The sequence below is a fragment of the Camelus ferus genome, chromosome 3 (genome assembly GCF_009834535.1).
Source record: "Camelus ferus isolate YT-003-E chromosome 3, BCGSAC_Cfer_1.0, whole genome shotgun sequence".
Classification (NCBI taxonomy): domain Eukaryota; kingdom Metazoa; phylum Chordata; class Mammalia; order Artiodactyla; family Camelidae; genus Camelus; species Camelus ferus.
The window spans coordinates 87,364,282-87,379,150 of NC_045698.1; positions in this window are offsets into that span (position 1 = coordinate 87,364,282).

The following is a 14,869-nucleotide window of genomic DNA, read 5'->3' on the forward strand; positions in this document are numbered from 1 at the left end:
TAGCCATTATGATAAACATCCTAATTAGACAAGATCATTTAAGAAGTTCACTTAAAAGTAAGGGTTCCCATGTCAAACAAACAGAATGGCATACCTATTTTTAACTGGTATGCAGAAAGCTCCAAAAGACTCCAAGGTTCCAAAATAGCTTCATTGAAAGAGTCATTGCAAAAGTTAATAAAAAATTAAAAGATACAGGAGGTACCTAAAGCCAAAGACTCTAAGACTGATGTGACTCTTACTATCCCTTCTACCCTTTTACCTGAGTACTCAGTCTACCAATCCTCTACCTAAATTGCCTTTCCACTCTGAAGAGACTTTAAGACCATAAACAAAAGTCTACCAAGTTAGTGGCCTTATAGACACCCCAATATCTAACAAAAAAGGGGCCCTCATATGGGTCCCTCCAAGGGTTGATGGGACTCTGGGGGATTCCCTGGTAAACTGCTACCAGTTACTCCCTTAAACAGCCAAGGGGAAATTAAAATTAATGAAAACTTAGGCAAATTCTGGGAGATACTGGAGCTATACTCTCTACTCTAAATCCCACCTGCTCAGGACCCTGCAGATGGGATCCTGGGAAAACTGGCAGAAGCCAGTTAAGAGTGAGGATTCTTACTGGAGTCAGCCCTCCCAAATCACTGTTTGTACCTGGTCAAGAGAAAATGGTAAAATTTCACTGTCCCTTCCTTTCTAAATCCAGATCCATTGCTTATGGATCCTTTCTACCCCAGGGACAGCTATTGGCTTTTTGTCTGTCTCATTTTGTGTCCTGAGAACTTGGCTTGGAAACCATCAGTTTGGGGAGCCCCCAAATACAGCCAGACTGAAATGTGGGTTGCACTCCATTTGCAGCTAAATATGGCCAGAATGTGTGAGTTCACATCATAAAAATGAAGCAATTGTGTTAAATATTCTTAAATGTCCCATTCAGTTCTAAAATTAATTAGGTGAGTTTGAGTGACTTCTCATAGTTCAATTATTAAGATGGACCCAGAAGCCTACACTGTTGAATTGGACAGAAACCCCAGTTCAAACAAACTTAAGAAGAAGAAAAAAAATTATTGATTCACTTAATTGAGAAGGGCAGAAAGAATCCTGGCTCCATATATGATTGGATTCAGAGGTCCAATGATGTCATCAGAACTTGGTTTCTCCCCAGCTATTGGCTCTCTTCCACACAGTTGGCTTCTCTCTCTGGCTTCACATTATGGCCCCTGGCAGCTCCAGGATCGTATCTCCCAGGATGATTTCTGACTGGACTATTTTGGCTGACACATACAACCCTGAATCACTGCGGCCTGAGGCTCATACTCAGCCCTGACTGAATTGTGAATTTCACCCCACTGCAAATTTTCTGTTATTTTCAGATGAGTGCAATTTAACTAATACATATTTTGATACCAGGAAATGAGGCACGACAGAAAATGTACTGATTTAATAGAAGACGAAGGATACAGAACAGACAAGAACATACTATTTCCTGTACTGTTTCCTTCAGGAAATCTTATACTGCACTAAAAATGTCAGCTAAACTATGGCCTCTTTTGTGCTAAAACTCAGTCAATGAGCCTAATAAGGCTGTATCAACTGGGGACTTGATAAGAAATGTGTATAGAGGGTTTTTAGCACTTCTTGAGGCCATCAATGAAGTCTTACAATAAAAAGACAAACAGGCTGAATGTGGCCCACTGCAAACACAGAGGAAAAAAAATAGCTTCATTTAGATGGCGTCCTTTCTGTAATTCAAAATGATGGAATTTTGTAGTTTAGAAAAATTGAATTGTCTAACCTTAACAAACACTAGTGCTGGTATACCTTGGAAGGTAGGTGATTTGGGAGAATATAAGCTTGAGGCACAAGACAAACATGAGATTCAGTCAATTCCATTAAGTATTCTCTGCCTGAAAAAGGATTCAACATATTGATGTTCACCAACCCAAGGCTATTGCTTCAAATCTCTTCCAGAGATAGGCCAAAAGTAGATAAAGGCCATTAAACTAAGTTTCTAGAAAACAGAGACTTGTTCTTAGGAGACCAAAATTCCAAACTCGAAAACAATGACTACATTAAAATCTCCTGATATGGTATTGAACAGTGAAAATTACAAATACGTATGCACTGAGTCTGACCATAAAGAGCCATGACTTAAATCTTAAATCCCTTTGACACACACTTAGAGGGAATGAGCTTCTAAAACTACGCAGCTCCAGAGAGGGCATCATATCCAGTGTATATTTCATTTGAAAGACAACGGAGTAAAGTGATCTTCCCAGGTGGCAGGACACAGGGTGATAGAGGAGGACTGACAAGTGAGTAGAGTCTGGAAAGCATAATTAGATGGTGCTAACAGTAACACAAAAAGTCACTACACTACCATGTCAGAAAGCTCTTGCTATTTCCAGCCACCAGCCTATGGTTCCTGCTATGTATCAGTGAACCATGTGTTACTGCCCTTTTCCAAATAGAATTTCATTGTGCTTATCCTGTTCTTTCTCCACTACTTTATACTAAATAAACTGAAAGTGAATAATAACAGTGTTTTAGATTTAATACAATGAAAAACTACATCTAGATGTGACAGAAGGAAAAGCAACTCAGCCAGAGACTTGGAATCAAAACAGTGAAGATCCTGAGCTGTCCCATTTGGGGGGAAAGGTGAATATATTTCATGCTGATATGAGCATTTTAACAGTCCATATTTATTTGTGAAGGAGCTAAGTTTGGATATTGAGCAGTTTATGGGGAAGACTATATGTAACATTTGGTTAAATCCTCAACATCTATCCCAAACTTTCCCCATTATATAATAGCAATAGAGTTTGAACATTGATTGCTGAACAAGAATAGTTCCTGAATTGTCCAAGCCAATGAGGATAATTTCTTCTCTCTTGCTGGTAACTAGTTCAAAACCCAGGGTCAAGCCAATCAGCAAATTCCTTTCATACCAATGATTTGTGCAGGGATGAGGGTGTGACCTAAATTGTTTCTGTCAAAGTGAAGATAAGAATTTATGATAAAATTTTTGTGGCAATTTGTTTTCTCTTCCACTGGACATGAATAGGAAGTAAATGAGAGGAAGCCAACATAGAAGACGACAGAGTGAAATAGAGAAAATACATCAGTACCTGACATCCTTGTTGAGCCCTAGAATAACTGATGATCCTGAGTCTATGCTTCCTCTGGATTTCCAGTTATACATGATTAAAAACATCATTGTTTAAGTCAGATTTTTCTCTTACTTGGAGCCAAAACACCCTGGCTAATATACTGTCTCTATGCTGATGACAACCTGTATTAGCTGGGAACTGCAGTCAGCTGCAAGGAACAGAAACCTGAATGACAGTGGCTTAAACACAGAGGTTTGGCTTTTCTCACAAAATATCACATCTGGAGATGGACAGTCCTGGACTGACACATGATAACTATATTCCAGGCCTCTTCTATCACTTTGTCCAATCTTCCTTAACATGTATTTGTCACCTTATTTTCAGAAATTAGCTGCATCAGTATTTCAATCAGGAAAGAAGGAAAGAAAGGGTAATAATAAAAGGTCAGTGAGTCTGCTACTCTTTTAAATAGTTTTCTCCAAAGTACTTCACAATTGCTACCTATGTTTTATTGGCCAGAACTGTGTCATGTGACGATCCTATGTACAAGGGAAGCTGGGAAATACCGCTTTTATAGCTGGAATTATTTCCACAAACAAAATAGATTAAGAATCATATCTGTAAGCCTAAAGGGAAGATTGGCACTAGGTAGGCAAACTAGCCACTTCTGCTACACTCCCAAATTTGTATCTCCAGCTCAGACATCCCCTCTGATCTCTTGACTTATATATCAAACATGTTATTTAAACTCTCCATACTTGTGGATTATAGATACTTCAAAGTGAATATGTATAAAACAAAGCTAGTGATCTTATATGCAATCTGTCCCTCCATGATGGTTAATTTTATTGTCAACCAGACTGGGCAACAGTGTGCCCAGACATTTGGTCAAAATTATTCTGGGTGTGTCTGTGGGAGTATTTTTGGATGAGATTAACATTTGAATTGGTAGACTGAATAAAGCAAATTGCCTGCTAAGGTGAGTGGGCTTTGTTCAATCAACTGAAGACCCGAATAGAACAAAAAGGCTGAGTAAGAAGGAACTCCTCCTGCATAATGCTCTAGCTGAGACATCAGTCTCCTCCTGTCCTCAGACCAGAACTTACACCATCAGCTCTCCTGGTCCCCAGGCCTTCAGATTTTGATGGCCCTTACATCATTGGTGGCTCTTATAGGTCTCCAACTTACTGACTGCAGAACTTGGCACTTCCCAGGCTCCACAGTTAAATGAGCCTTATAATATATGTTTCTCTGTGTTTCTCTGTCTAGGTAGGTAGGTAGGTAGGTAGGTAGATAGATAGATAGATAGATAGATAGATAGATAGATAATTTTCTTCGATGAAGAACCCACCTCAAGTCATCCTCATCTCCGTGAATGATACCAGCCCTGCCAGTTATGCAAATATACCTTCATACCTGCAGAATCCTTGAAATAATTTTTCATTCAGCTTTTACTCACCATTTCCCATGCACTATATTCATTACCACCTTGAGTCAGTACTTCCTTCCAGTGTATTTTAAATCAGCCAACTTCTCTCCATCTGCAATGCCACCATTTTAGTCAAGTCACTGGACTCCTGAACGTTCTAACTGGTTCCCTTGCATCCTCTCAGTCCTTTCCAGTACAATTTGCGTGTAGCTTTTGAAACCAGAAATCAGATGTCGCTTTCCTGCTCAAAATCCTCCAGTGGCTTACCATTATACTTCATCTCACCAGTGTCTACAGGGTCTCATGAAGTGGTTCATCTCTGCCTCTCCAACTTCATCACATTCCCTCCTGCTCACTTTTAGCCATGACAGCCTCCTCTCTGTTCTTTAGGTATACCAAACCCTTCCCTCCTCTGCAATTTTGTACTATCTGGAAGATCTACCACCAGCTTTTCATGTGGCTAGTTGATTCTTCATCATTCAGATCTCCTCGGATTGGCTTTTCCCATTCTCTCCTGTCAGTCTTTCATCATTTTATCACATAGTACTTCATAACAGTTAATCACAATCTATGATTCCATTCTGTTATTATTTTTCTTTTACTTTGTCTAATTCCCTAACTGGTACATACACTCCAACAAGACAACAAACTAGTCTTTGGAGTTAGTTGGTATTTCTTGGTCTAAGCACAATGCTATTTCTTAGACAGTGCTCAAAAAATTTACTTAGTGATTTCATTTATTCATTCACAAATATTTGTTGAGGTCTTAGAAGAAAGTGTCATGGGCTACAGCAGTAAATGAATGGGCCAGGGTTATTGCCTTCATGGAGTTCACCCTCTAGCAGGAAAAGACAGAGACTAAACAAATAGTATGTCAGAAGGAGAATGAACATGTTTTATGAAATGAGCCCACTGGTTATTTGTTCAGAATGTTTTCTCTTCCTCAGGACTTAAACAAAGAGTAAATGCCAAGAAAATACTAGGATGTTTGGCACAAACTATTCCTTCCCAATAAGCCCTTAGAACTTGCAAATGCTGCCATAAATACTAGGAAACCAACCAAAGTGTCAGTTATGCTTTGTATATATGCTTACGTATATACAAGAGGTTAATATCATCTAGGGACCACTGGGAGGATGCTAAATGCTTGTTGACTGAGATAATGATCAGAGAGACAAATACACCAAAGTCAAACTCGCTGTGAAGATTCACAATCTTAATTATTCCAAGTCCAAAAAGGTCAACAAGATGGAATATAATGTACTGATTATAAATGTCAAAATGCTGAACCAAAAGATATCTGGAGTTGGGAAAAAAAGAAAAAGAAAAAAGAATAAATGGGATACTAGATTAGATTACTGCCTGTCTGCAAAGCTCATGATAGGACTGACTGCCAGCTGTGGAAATGCTGTCAAGGAATGGTACACCATCCCAAATCGTCACGCTCGCTCTCTGCCAAGGCTCTTGTCAACACACAGCTGGGCATCTCTTGGCAAATTCTCTCTCAATATGTTAGCAACTGCTTCATTTTTTTGTTGATACCAAGGACCAAATAATTCTAACATTTCTCAAAGCTGATGAAATTAATTGCTAAATTCAGACTATGGGGATTGTTTTGCCAGTAATTCTTGCCCAGATTTAAGGTAACATCCATTTCCAATGTGTCTGTTCACAAGCTCTAATGATGCTTGTGAGTCACACCACACGTTTCAGCCTCAGAATGTTGGGACATGCTTTGAGAGGTTCTACTCCATGCAGAGTGAGCAAAAGCCAAATGCAAATGGAGGAAAATCTAAGCTAATGTTACAAGTAAACAGCAACAATAATGACAGGAATGTTTTTAAAAACTAACATTTAGTAAGTCAGGCACTTTACTAAGCACTTTACTATGCATTATCCTACTCAGTCCTCAGAGCAATCTTGTGAAATAGATACAATTAATTTCCCAATTTTTAGAAAAACAGAAAATAAGAAAGGAGGAGACAGACATTGGAAATGTGTACTTACTGTTTTGGAGGCAGAAAGAAGACAAAATGGGCGAAAAAAAAGGAAAAGCAGCATTATTGCAGTGACCACCTGTGGTTTTAGTGAATACCCTTCACCAGTACAGAGTTCAAACTCATCACAGAGGAAAAAGCAGTCACATTCTTTAAGAAATCATGGAAAGTGGTTTGCTGTGCCTAGTGACCACATTTCTTGTTACTCTGTGTCAATCAGTATCTCCAAGAGTAGAATATTTTATCATCACTACAAAGTTTACCTTAACCTAACCATGAATACATCAATCCTCACAGAAGTTGTACATATCCTCTTAAGATCTATGGAGCTCTTAGAGGCTGAAAAGGCATCCTATCCATTTCTTGATCCCCAATAGGTTACATGAACCTGACACATAGAAAGTAACTACGAAATGATTATTGAGAGAACAAGTCCACAATTCCATTAGCTCCCACAATTTTTAAAGGTTGCATATTTAATAAGACTATAGACCCTATAATTGAGGCAGAAACCCTATAATTGAGGCAGAAAGGTAAATAGATTTCATCTCAGAAGCTATCACCAAGAGAAAAGTAGTAGCTGCCTATACTGCTGTGTTGAGTAGGATCTGGACTACTAAGGCCTTGGTCTAAAGAATTTTTTTTTTCTTATTCCTAATCAAATTAATTTTTTCAGTTTTATTGAGGTATAACTGACAAAGAAAACTGCAAAATATTTAAAGCATACAATGTGATGATTTGATACACATAATCATTGTGAAAAGATGCCCCCCAAATAAGTTAATTAACACACATCCATCAACTCACATATTCATTCTTTTTTTTTTTTTTTTTGGTGAGAACATTTAAGTTCTGCACTCTTAACAACCATAAAAGGACTGACATACTGATACATGCTAAAATGTGGATGAATCTCTTTAAAAACTATGCTAAGTTAAAGAAACCAGACACAGAAAACCACATATTATATAATTTCATTTATATAAACTGCACAGAATAAGCAAAACCATAGAGACAGAAAGTAGATTAGTGGCTTATAGGGGCTGGAGGGAGGGGAAAATGGATAGTGACTGTTATTGGATACAGGGGTTATTATGGGGGGCAGGGTGTGATAAAAATGTTATAGAATTAGATAGTGGTGATGATTGCACAACCTTATGAATACACTAACAATGACTGAATTATACACTTTTTTAAAGATGAATTTTATGGTATATGAAGTAAATTCCAATAAAAAAATTTATCATATCATCCAGCATTCCACTAAGTATTTACTCAAGAGAAATGAAACGTATGTCCACACAAACACATGTACACAAATATTCACAGCAGCTTTATTTCCAATTGTGAAAAACTGTAAACCATCCAAATGTCCATCAACAGGAGAACGCTTATCACCTTGTGGTACATAACTACAGTGGAATATTACTCAGCAATAAAAAGTTACAAACAACAGGTATCAATCTCAAAATAAATATGCTGCATAAAAGAAGCTAAATGAAAAAAGAGTACATAACGCACGATTCTACTTATATAAAATTTTAGGAAATGCCAATTAATGTAAGTGGACAAAAAAAAGCAGATCAGGCATTGTCTGTGAATGAGAGAAGGATTGAAAAGAACATAAAGAAATTTTTGAAAGGGTTGAGTGTGGTCATTATCTTGATTGAGGTGGTAGTTTCAGAGGCATATTTATATATCAAACCATCAAATTGTGCACTATAATGCAAATGATTTACTGTATGCCTATTCTACCTCAAAAAGCTGTTTCTTAAAAAATAAAGGACAAAATTGCTATGAAATGTTTCCCATGCTATGCTGTTTCCATTTCCCTTTGGCTTTGGAGGAACTAAGACAAAAGACATGACCCTGTTCTCATGTGGTTGGTGCCTGGTGACTCTCCAAGACATACTGGCAGAAACTCTAAAGGCACAGCACCTCAGCATCAAACTTCACCCTGCAGAGCTGTAAGAAGAGACTAATGGCACAGAGCAACAGTACTGATGCTAAATGAAACTGTTCCAAGAGATACTCCGCTGGGATCATCTGGGTAATTTGCTTTGTCCCCTGCTTCCTTTGGACTGTAGAAGTGTGGCTTCATTGTTTCTCATCATCTTCTTGGGTCCTAATTCATCCCAAACCCAGAAAAGCATGTGGCCTTAATTAACTATAAGATCCTTCATGAGATACATGGGAAGTCAAAATTTAAGAGTCATAAAATCATCCTCTTCTACCATTATCACACTATATAGTTCCCATGATTGCCACTAAATGTGCAAAAAGAAAATCAGGAGATCTGCATCTCACACCAATTGGCAGTGTGTTTCCAAAATGGCATATGCTGTGTCACCCTGACATTTAGAAGAAAGAGTGGGAGCTACAGAAAGGGACACGCACAATTAGCTTTGCTGAGTCAGGGGCTGTTGAACAGCAAATGTTCTGGACCCTGTCTGTACACAGTACACAGATTTAGAGTAGGGTTAGCTTGAGGCATTTTACAGTAACCAAGTACCTGCTTGTTTAAAGCCTGTTCATTACCGTGTTTTTTTTCCGTATACTGTACAGCATAATGAGCCTCAAAGTCAATGCTAGAGCCTAGAGGAGCACCTGAGCTGCACAGAAATGTTGAAATGAAAGGAGTCTTCTGAAGGAGCGGAAAAAAGGTGCTAGCCCTCCCCTACACCCTTCCACAAAGGAAAGCTCATGCAAAGGTTACTTTCCTTGTGATAAAGAGTCTACACAATTAAAATTTTTAAGTGGCTGATTGAAGGATAATGTAGCAGATTTTATTCAGCCTCAGATACCTCAAGGGAAATTCAGCTTTCCTTTATTACTTTTAATACTGCATGCACACATTTTCCCTTAGAAATAAAAATTAAACCTTGTGCAATTGCCTTCAAATGCATTTTCTCTTTAATGACAGTTTCCATGAAAAATCTGTAGAAAATTAAAATGCTCCTTTTAAAAAATCCATAGAGTTATTAAGAAACTGATGACTATATGAATATACGTAAGGATAAATAAATATCCCTTGCTAACCATCCATCTTCTAAGTACCAAAAAGTGCACACCCCTCTTTAATATTTGTTTACCATTCAGGCAATTAACCATAGTCAAAAACATTCAAGAATATATAGAGGAATGGGAGCATGGGAATCTCAAAAACAAATTTATTCTTTCTCTTTTTCACACTCTCACAGTTCCTTACAGTGACAAAGATCGTCGGAAATTAAGATTATTTGCTGATACTCTTAACTTCCTATTTTTCAGTGAGCTTAATTTATTTTTGTAGGCTTTGAAATGTAAAATAGGTAGAAATGAGAGAGCTGAAAGTCTGTTGGGGAGTGGTCAGACTTACAATAACAGTGGCTAACAACTGCTGAATGCCTCCTACTTACCAGGCATTTATCCCTTTTAATACTGCTTCCTCCACACAGTTTGCATTTTTGTTCTAACCATTTAACAGATACCAAAATTGGGGTTCAGCAAGAGTTCAGCAAGACCAAGCTACTTTCTCAAATCCCTACTATTAGTAAGTGTCAGAGTCATAAACCAAAGCCAGGTCTTCATAAAGGCAGCACATGTTATTTTATAAGTGAGAAAAAAAGAATACATGACCAAATGTTGAAGCATTCTAACATATCGTTAATTTTAGATAGAAAATAAATTTGATTTATCTCAGTGAGATCAACTTTAAAGATCTATACCCCTTTGAGGAATATTTTTATGTCCCAACTGCACCTTAATTCTACCAGCCTCTTAGGGATGCATTGTCTTTTGCTATGTTGTCAAACTGTTGATGAAGAGCCATTCTATACCTAGAAATCAAATTTGAGAATTTTATTTTATTTTTTATTCTATCCAGCATTCCATTGTGGTTCAGAAAACAATACTTGGAATATTCAGATTTTGAACAGAAGTATATGTAGATCTAAGAAGACCTCAACAGGAAAAATGCTACCACATTGTATTTAACTGTGAAGGAAAAACCGGGCTGGTCTAACAAGGTAACTCTTAAGTCTAGGAATGTGAAGGAGAGGCTGGGCTGGGCTAACAAGATAACTCACAAATCTAAGTATTGGAATACTCATCTGAGTTCTGCTAGACTAACTTGTAAATCTAGGTTAATTAGTGTTGGTTTGCTGTTCATGTTTTTTTGCTAGCCAGCTGGGTTTTCAAAGGTACATATCTGGTTTTGGAATGTTGGTTTGCTGCCTCCCTGCCTCCACCTTTGTGATGATAATGCTGCTAAAGCTGTTCCATGCCTATTGGCCGAATACCCCAAGCTTGTACTTTACCCTGTAAAACCTCATGTGCACGTCTTGGAGGTGCTCAGAGCTTCGGAGCAGGAGCCCCTTTGAGCCCGCCGGCGTAATACATCCGAGGACTCCAACCCTCCGAGTGGTGCTTGTTTCCGTAACATAATAACATAAAAAAGCTTTTTCTATAAAGTTCTAGACCTCCCAAGTCACTATCCGTTTGATTCAACTTTCTTACGAACTACACTTATTTTATTTTATACCCTCACTCCAGAATATGTTCATTTATTACACACACCTACTGCACTTTTTCTCATTCGATGAAGGATATGATTCTTATTGTTTGGCTCTTCTTCAAACTGGATTATTGAAGGATGTTTCAAAGTGAATGACTTTTTTAACTCTCTGAAATAAAACTTGCTCACTCAACTAAAAGAAAACAACTATACATGCATGCACATGCCCATAAATTTCCCAATTTTTGGACCCATGTCCTGGTATTATTATAAAAAAGAGAAAAGTTGTAGGATTTGGAAATTTAAAAGCCAAATTTAACATTAGCATGCAGGAATAATACCACTAATATTATTTCAACTATTGTTCTAACACTCTTCCAGGTGCTTTATATATACTAATTCATTTAATTCCAGGTGCTTTGCATATATTAATTCTTCTCAAAATTCAATAAGATAATCCCTATTATTTTTCCTATTTTATTCATGAGGAAGTGGAGGTGAAGTAATTCACACAAGACTGTATGTAGTAAAAACAGAAACCATATCCAAACTTAAGGGGTCCAGCTCCAGAGGACTAGGTGTTTTTTGTTGTTTCTATCATTTCTTTTCTTCCTCACCCACTAGAACAAATACAATCTAGAACAAGTGATGGAGCCAATTTTTACAATAACTAACAATTTTGATGAAGTGGTCCGTGGTATTCCAAATTATCCCCCTCTAGCTTAGCTTTCAACCACCAGCAGTACCTACTAGAATGGAATAGCAAAGTAAGACCTCCTCCCAGAAGTGTGAAAAGTAATACGACAAAAAGATACAAAAACCTGTCTCCTTTACATCTTGGTCCACTTAGATTTCATCTTATTGTTTGGAACTGTTACATGCCTACTGAATCTAGGTATAAACGGTGAAATTGAAAACTGTGCTGTGAATTATTTGAAAATATTATTTCTAAGACTTTAGGGAGAAAAAAAGGGCTTGCCTATTTCAATTCATGTGTGTTTTAGTCCACCTTAGACAGGTGATACGTAAGATGAGCACATATTTGCTCTGGATAAGATGGTAAGTTGAATTCTTTCAGAGTAAGTATTGCCCATAGATTCTCACTGAGATCTTTTTGATATTCTGAGCAAAAAGCAAACAAAAAAACAAAAACAAAAAACAAATTAATTCTCTCTGCTCCAGAAAAGAAATTTTTTTTATCAGACATGAGAACATACCTGGAAATGCTGCCTTTAGCTCTACTTTCTGGACCCATTTGTTCCCCCTAAGAAACTATGGCTTCCAAATATTCCATTCATAATGGTTTTGTTGCCTAAAATATTTTGCTTCATTGAAAATCTTCCAATCTGAAAATACTTATTTCTAATGAGAAAATAAATTCATATAAATTAAATAATAAATTCCACCATTAATACAAGAAAAATTCTGAGTACTCACTTTGTACAAGGTATTACATTAGATATTATAAGTAAAAACAATATAACAATAAATCAAACACAACTTCTTATGAGAAATTCCAAAATTATATAATTCAGGGAAAGGGCAAACTTTATATTAAATATTCTAGTTGAAAGTAATTTTCACATTTTAATTATCATAGATAAAGAAAGTAGTTTAACTAAAAAAAAGAAAAAAGAAACTTGACATGATAGTGTACTATCTGCCTGACATGAGGCTAGTCACTGAACTGGAGTTATTTCATTTTTTTTCCTAACAGCAAATCCATTAACTAAGTCTTGTTATTTCCATCATACAGTTAGAAAATTATATGAGTTGTCCCTGGTTGATGGCTGATCACAGTCTTAAAGTAGGAGGATGGACTCCCGGTCCCCAGGTGATGCAACTTTTACCATTCCACTATATTTTGAAGAAATCTTTGAAAGTGGTAAATGAGATAATATATACCAGTGCTTTAGCATGACATGTCTTTTTTTTTATTTTTTAAACATTGTTTTATTGAGTTATAGTCATTTTACAATGTTGTGTCAAATTCCAGCATAGAGTATAATTTTTCAGTTATACATGAACATACATATATTCACTGTCACATTTTTTTTCCACTGTAAGCTACCACAAGATCTTGTATATAATTTCCCTGTGCTATACAGTATAATCTTGTTTATCTATTCTGCATTTTGAAATCCCAGTCTGTCCCTTCCCACCCCCTGCCCTCTTGGCAACCACAAGTTTGTATTCTATGTCTATGAGTCCGTTTCTGTTTTGTATTTATTTATTTATTTTTTAGATTCCACATATAAGCAATCTCATATGGTATTTTTCTTTCTCTTTCTGGCTTACTTCACTTAGAATGACATTCTCCAGGAGCATCCATGCTTGCTGCATATGGCATTATATTGTCATTTTTATGGCTGAATAGTATTCCTTTTTATAAATATACCACATCTTCTTATCCAGTCATCTGTTGATGGACATTCAGGCTGTTTCCATGTCTTGGCTATTGTAAATAGTGCTGCTATGAACACTGGGGTGCAGGTGTCTTTTTGAAGTAGGGTTCCTTCTGGATGTATGCCCAGGAGCAGGATTCCTGGGTCATATGGTAAGTCTATTCCTATTCTTTTGAGGAATCTCCATACTGTTTTCCACAGTGGCTGCATTAAACTGCATTCCCACCAGCAGTATAGGAGGGTTCCCTTTTCTCCACAGCCTCTCCAGCATTTGTCATTTGTGGACTTTTGAATGATGGCCTAGCATGACATCTGACAAGACCAAATGCTTTACAAATAAGAGCTGGTGATAGTGGCAACAGTAATAGCAGAAGAAGAAGTAAATCAAGCCAGCATCTGAACCACCTATGACCCAAAAGCCCCCACCAGGAAGAACGGACCAACCTCCCCATACCACACTCTACTTCCTGTTCCACACAGATGCTAAAGGTTAGAACTTCTATGTGCTTATTGTATGTGGGATTGCTTGTGACACTGCATCTGAACTCTCAGTAATTCTACTTAGCCACTGCCTCTTGCCTTTCCTTCATCCATCCCTTTCTTCATTATCATGTTATTGGCATAAAACAATTCTCATTCCTCCTTTCTTTCCATTTCATCTCCTTCCAATCCACGTGATAACTTTTGTCATTAGCAACTGAGACATTCTTCAAGAGCTTATACAATGATAAATTGAGAGTTTCACAAGTACCTGGGGCTCAACAAAGGTGGAACTGTTCTGGGACTAGCCTACATCAAAATTATTTTAAAATTCAGCTCCTGAACACAGCTGGTTTGCTATCAGCAATCTGAGTAAGTTTTAACAACACTGGGTCCACCTCAAGGCTATTCCTTCAGTAATATGTAAATTACTATAGATGAAGGAAATATGACACAAAGAAGTAAAATAATTTATTTTATTTGTATGAAATTTCCCTGATATCTTGGCTAATAGAGTAAGAAAACAATTTTCATAACAGAGTCTAGCTGTTGTACATATGAAATATTCCTACAAAATAACCCCTCTTCCCTGAGATGCTAAAGCATAGGTACACCTGTTTAATAACCACTGATTTAAAGGAAGGAACTCCTTCTTACTTAAGCTTTCATATTCCCTCAAGGTTTATAATCCAATCAGGTAATATCTATTCAAAATGTAATCTGGACCTCTGATGACCGCTGACTTTTACCCCCTTGTATATAAGCAGGGGACTTAGAGCTGTAAAGTCAACATAAAAAAGCAGTGTTCTCACCATGACAGTCCCTTACAATCATTCAATTCACTGAATGAAGCAATTTGTGTCGGATTCATATGGCTTAGATTTATTTACACAGATTGAGCCATTGAGTGTCATTTGGTGTTCAAGCCTTGTTCTGAGGATGGCACATAATTC